Source organism: Argopecten irradians, chromosome 10 (genome assembly GCF_041381155.1).
Source record: "Argopecten irradians isolate NY chromosome 10, Ai_NY, whole genome shotgun sequence".
In the NCBI taxonomy this organism is placed as follows: domain Eukaryota; kingdom Metazoa; phylum Mollusca; class Bivalvia; order Pectinida; family Pectinidae; genus Argopecten; species Argopecten irradians.
The window spans coordinates 13,993,495-14,000,102 of NC_091143.1; the positions used below are offsets into that span (position 1 = coordinate 13,993,495).

Below are 6,608 nucleotides of genomic sequence, written 5' to 3' on the forward strand. Positions count from 1 at the left end.
CTTCAGTTTATGTTTCCAATCTTCGAGCAATTGGACATCTTTTAAATGATCAACAAAATACTCTAAAATAGCATCGGCTACAGACTTTGGAAGATTTTGGAATCCTGTTTCATTGCGATGTAGGTACAAACAGTTCAAAACCATTGCTGGCTTTTTGTCATGTGGTAGCAATGAGAGGATGAAAGGATTGTTCAGCACAGTCCGGTCAAGAACAGGAAGTCCTAGCTTACTCAATGCTTCGTGCAAGACTCCTGTGAAGGAATCCAAATCCAGAACTTCTTCAAAAATTGACAGAGACGATAAAACTCTTCTCTTTGTTTCAAGTTTTCCTGTCTTTTCAACGAGCACACACGGTACCAAGTTCCAGGAAGCAACGTGTTGCAAAACATCTGGAATTGTCCGAACACATCTACTGCTATCAGTGTGAGACTTATCGGCGTTTTGTTTGTCCCTGCTTTTCTTTTCCTGTTCTACCAAAAACTGCCATACACAGCGAATCCATTGTAAGTTCGGAATATTTTCATTCTCGGGGATCCAATCCACTAATAATCGAGGACGCCTAAACTTTTCTTGACTCAAGTTGTCTGCTAAGTGCTGAGAAAATGATGGAATATCAAAATGTCTGAATATGAGTCCCTGTAACTCCTCTATGTCACAAATATCCGTTAGAATTGTATGAAGAAAGCGACTTCTGGAACAAGGCAAAATAGAAAATTGCGTACTGCAAAATGTTTCACTTCCTTCCTTGAAAACCTTTAGTGTCATATCCTGGGTTAAACACAAAGGAAGCCAATGATTTGTACGGCAAAATTGTCACTTGCCATGCAGTACAGTAGTAACCTGTGAACATTTTTTGCATTCTGTAGACTGGTCTCCGATACGGATGTGCCATTCGGATGGATCATAATGTTGCATTTGTGCTGGATATCTGTCCTGCTGAATGATTTCAAGAATTCCACAATAATTGTTGGCGATACATCTGAAACTGGAACCCCAGCATTCTGAAAACTATGCAGTATTTTTCCGGTGAATCAAGAAGCCTCAAACCTATATTTTTCATAACTTGTTGTACGCTTTTTCTTTCCCAAAAATCCATATATGGTTTTTTTGTGTCTCTCAATGTATTGAAAACAGCGGGAAACGTCTCTCCGTGTTGATTTAAAGGTACAAACCTAGGTTGCTGTTGTTTTTGTTGCTGTTGTTGATCCGCTACATTAGGACATACAGGATATAGGTAAAACAATTCATGGCACTCATTGCATATCTTTTCTAAGACCTGTGTTGTTAACAGCTTCCAGTTGTCATCCTTAGCATTTTCATAAATTGGGAATAAATCATCCAACTGTTGTGTCTTCACTACGAGACCAGATTCCTTGTCATTCTCCAATAACATCTCTTTTACTCTCTCCATACCGGTGATATACGCAGCAGGTAAGACCCGACTCAGCAGTAACTTATTCCATTCCCATTTGAATGTTCCTCTTTCTTGGTTCCACAAACTACTTCTTGTTTCTCCACCCAAAGCGAAATGGCCATTCACATGAACAGGAAGACCGGTTGTTAATGGTAACGGTAGAAAGCAAAATGACCTGCCAACGACATGTTTGTGTGGTGATAGAAGAATAGCCACTCCACCTATTGGAAGAAGTCCCAGTTCTCCTCCTTTGTATGCATCAGATACTTCCTTGGGTATGGCACCATCTCCGAACCCGATTTGTTGTACTATGAACCACGTGTTCCTTTCACCCTTGTTATCTTTCACAGTGATACTATAAGACACGCTGTCAGTTTGTATGATTGTCAGATCGCGAGTTTTCTTTAACTGCCTACTCAAATCCCGTACTTTGTTTCCGAAAGCTCTTCTTTTTACCTCATCCTCCGGTGAGATGATAGTTTCAACTTCATAATGGGGTTCACACTGGCCAGAAGAAATATGTGATAGGGATATTTTCTTAACTGATCTGACAAAAAGCAGTGTTTCTACAAGCTCTTTCTCAATTACTAAAAACAGATTCCTAAGTTTCTCTTGGGACATTGGTCCTGCCAAATGTTTTGCTGTCCCGTCCTCTGTCCGAAGTGGAAATCTGAAAACTGTTCCTCCGTCAAGTAAAAGTTTGTCTTCGTAGTAGCAATTGAAAACATCCGGGTTTAGTTTTCTGTGTTCGGGTAAATTCATAAACTGAGTCCCGGGTCGTTCTCCAGTGGCGTTAGATAGGAATTGACAGTATGGGTCCATGACACACAATGTTTCACCTTCTTCAACAGCAGGACCTTTTGTCAAGAAGGAAGGTGCATCAGTAAGATGATACACTGCATTAAAACCTACACCATACTGACCAGTTTTAGTGGAATCTTCCCCTTTACTGCCTATCCCTAGGTCCTGGATCCCCTGAATATCACTGGCACTAAACATGCTGTCATTGTAAACAAGAAGAGCTGGACCTTGTAAGGGTTCCCATTTATCATCGAACACCTTTTCAGTAGAGTGGTGAGTAGAATCAATAATAAATTTAAGCTCCGTTGCTTGGGCATCATCAGCATTCTGGAGCAACTCTTTCATAATACCTTCGTCACACGGATAATCATCTAAGATTCTTTTAATTCTTGTAGTCAACTCTTCTTTTTGTCCAAAGGGTATCGTTCTTGTATTTTCGAAATAGTGTTGTTTTCTTTTAGCCTTAACACCTAATGCACGAGCGAAATCGGGTGCAATTTTTCCATTGACAAACTTCATTGTTTCACTTGTTCCAATTTCCTCACTGTCATTTAAACAAAGTTGAACAATTGGTGACAGAAAGCCGTTAACATCCGGAATGCACATCTGTCCGGGATCTATTTGGTTTCCAGGTTTCGCATAATACATACAGTTTACCAAGACTTTGATGAGTTTAGTGTATAACTCCAATTCCTCGTCCGTAAGCTTCATCTCTCCGATTGCATCTTGTCGTTCCAACATCACCTTTGTGACATCTTCAGTAGTAAACCGGTCCTTAATACCGAGCAAATCTACCAGACTTTTACATCTGGTTTTAAGATGATGATCCTGCAATCCTAACAGATACGGTTCACAATTAGTAGGAATACGGAGTGCTGTTTGACTTGGCCTCACGAACATATTGTGACAATAAATGATAGGATGTTCTTTTAGGTCTTCAATGTCCTTTCTGTCTTGATCGGAAAAAGTATCGTGGATAATTCTTTCATGCAGGAATCTGTAAATTTCATTACAAGTAATCTTCAACAAGTCTTTTGATTCTTCCGTTATGATTTGAGGATCAGTTGTTTCACAAAGGTGAACTAAATGTTGACAAACGACTCTGATCGGAACAGCATTGCCTACAAAGACACTTATATCATCTACTTCTGTATATTCCGTCTCGTCCATTACTAACTCTTGTGAACCGACAAGATGTTTAGTTGATGAACGATAAAGACATTTTGGTTTCTCAAAGAGTGTGTTTTCTTTCGTCTTATGGTTACATGTCGCTACCTTTTCAAATGTCTCGCTTGTCACTTTGTTTTCGTTATAAAGGCTGTCCGCTTTCCAAGTGAAAGCCCAGTCCTTCGGTTTCTTTAGGATTGGTAAGAATGGTATGTCTAAAAGGTGTTCGATCAGCAACGGTTCAGATCTGCAGTTTTTCTCGACATACTTGGTAATGTGTATGGATCTTTCCACAGCGCATCTACCGCATACCTGGGAAAGGCTATGAACACTTTCCACTCTGTCGGAGACTAGATCCTTTGTTAAAGTATCGACAATCATTCCAATATTTGACAACTGTTTCTTCCTCTCCTTTATTCCAGCTACTACCATGCCCTGGTGAACAAACCGTCCGTCCCTACTTGTAAACAAACCTTTCAACTGACTATCCGGATGAACCAGATCACGTGCACATTTCAATTCTCCTGTCGGTTCCGTGGGAAAGCATTCCGTGTTCTCCAGCAAGTTCTTGGTTTTTTCATTAATATTGTCAACAGCAAACATCACCAGAATGTTTCGTTCTCTTTGCTCCCAATAGCTGGAGTGAATTTCAGGAAAAAGAACTTCGATGAAGAAATCTTCTTTTGAAAGCACTTTTGTAATCAAGGTACTTTCAAGACCAGCCATTGTGAAGGCATCGTTCAATTCCTTTTGAAGCTTCATAACCTTTGTGCTATGTTGGTCATTTTCCAAAAAATGAATAGCAGCCTTAAAGGTTATGTCTCCATGTGGTTTGAAATATTCTGAATCCATAAACTTGCTATGTTGAAATCCTGTCCATACGTCCTGTCTTTTGAACACTCTCGGATCATCGTTGACAATCTTTGCCATAAAAGCCTTCTGCATACTTTGTAGCTCAACTGAACTTGTCGAATCAATAGGCCAGGTTTTCATATACTCCTCATCGGTGACACCAATGTAGTTCTGCATGTGTTCAAGTAAAGACACATATGCATTTGGTACGGCATCGGTCATCAGTGCATGGTTCCATCGCGGTTTAAATAGTTGAGTTCTATCATCCTCTGTCCCCCACATGATAGACCGTCTGTCTGTTGCTACTGCGAAAGTGGCATTAATGTGTACCGGGAGACCTGTTGGAATAGGAAGTGGTAGGAAGGAGAAATAATGTCCCGTTCGATAAAACCCGAATGTCATCTTATCCAACGGCAGAATATGAACATCATCTTCATCCACCGATATTGGAACTGCAATTCCTGCCAGAGGTAACACGCCTCTGGCTTCCTTAGATATGACAAGACTTTTTGAAGTACCAGTGGAAAAAGAGATTATCCATCGAGTAGATGTCTGTGCATCTGGTACTTTACTGACCGCGAAACGTTTTGCAGCCTTTTCCACCTGTATACAGATATCAGCAACAATAGTTATCCTTGTTGCTGTTTGCATCTGGCTCTGTCCACCTAGTCGATGCAATGCCGACACCTCTTGTAGAATATTAAATTGGCCTGGCATCTGGAGGTTGTGAGTATTCGATGTCACCATATCTTTCGTAGCTTTATAGATAAGAGTGCTCTGACTAGGATCTGTTGCATTCGGTCCCAAATGATACACTTCTATTTCTGTTACATTTTGTGTAAATAGAAGCATGTTTCCGCCATTTTCCATAAGCATGAACAGAAGTTCCTTCATATCAGTCTGTGTGTATGCTGTGTCCTTTATTTCGCTTCTCCCTGCCTGCTCATTTGTCCTTAGGGGAAGTCGAAATAATGTTCCTTTATATTCCACAGGGCCTTTTCCCATCGTCATATCACAGCCGAACACTCCATTGAAAGGTTGGAACTGATTTTTCATTCTTCTAACAAGCTTCTGATTCTGGATGCTTTTTAAGTTAATTTTTATCCCTGGTTCCTTTCCTTTAACGGCACTGCCAAGATTAATATAGTGTGGGTCAAAAATGACCAGGTCACTGCCTGTTATGAAGCTTGGAACGTCAGTCAAATTGTAAACAGAGCAGAATCCCAATCCGAATTTTCCCACTTTCATTTCGTCCTCCTGTTTGGTAGCGCCTCCCAGTTTCGTGATGTTTCGTAAATCTGCTTCTGTGAATTGCGCATTGTTGTAAGCCCATAATGCAGGACCTTGAAATCCAGCCATGTTTTGGTCAATGAGTCGGGTTCTTGAATCCATATTTTCGCGCTCATCATACAGGAAACACACTTTTGTAGCAGCTGCATCATCAGCATTTTGGATTAACTCCTTTGGTACTGAAAGTCCATCTGTGTAGCCGTCCAATAAGCCTTTTATCCTTCCTATCAGATCCTCGTGTTGTCCACATGGTTCTATAGCCTCTGTATCGGTCAGGAGGCCCTCTGTCAGTGATCGAACACCAAGCGCCTGGGCAGTGTGAGATGGAATGTTAGGATGTACATAGTATATCATTTCATCCTCCTCTTCAGCTATAGTTTTTAGCCACTCTTCATTACTGTATCTACACTCTGAAGCGGGCATCAGCTGTAATCTTGTATCACACCCCGTGTGAATGGGAAACAGAATCTCCAAGTGGCCGACTAACTGTGGATCACGTTTGTACAATGTCAGTATTTGAACGATTATGGCCAAATCCTTTTCAACATCATTCCTTGAGCTGTCATCATGACTGTCAGTCTTGTCTTTGATTTTCTTCTGTACAATATCCAGAACATCTACAGTCTGTCGTTCATGGCAACCAACAGTTTCAAAAAAGTGTTTGATGGATTGAAATTCTGTTGGTAGACAGTACATGTAAGGCTCCAGCTGGATATCGTCAGGGTCGTGAGTAGTATAGACATCGTTTACATCAACAAATAGTTCACCTGTCCAAACTAAAGCTTCAGTCATAAAGAAATCTCTTATCTCCCTGGTGCTCGTTTTTGTCGCCAGAAAGTTGTACACCTCATTGATACAGGCCAACAAGTCCGGTTTGTTCCTGACGTTATAGCTATTCTTTATTTGTAACAGATGTTGTAGTACATCTGTAACCTGTGGTTCATCTAGCGGAAAATGTGTTTCCAGGTATCTGTATGAATCTTCTGAAACCAGTGGAACAACAGATCCGACGATTCGCTGATTACGAGTGGTTGCTAGGAGACACTCTTGTGGAGTACAGAGTTGATGTGGACTACGACACCAA

At 40.8% G+C, this 6,608-nt stretch overlaps 1 pseudogene; it reads right to left on the reverse strand.

The window, feature by feature from the left end:
• LOC138332552 (sacsin-like) overlaps positions 1 to 6,608 on the reverse strand; it is a 48,668-nt pseudogene that overhangs the window by 5,195 nt on the left and 36,865 nt on the right.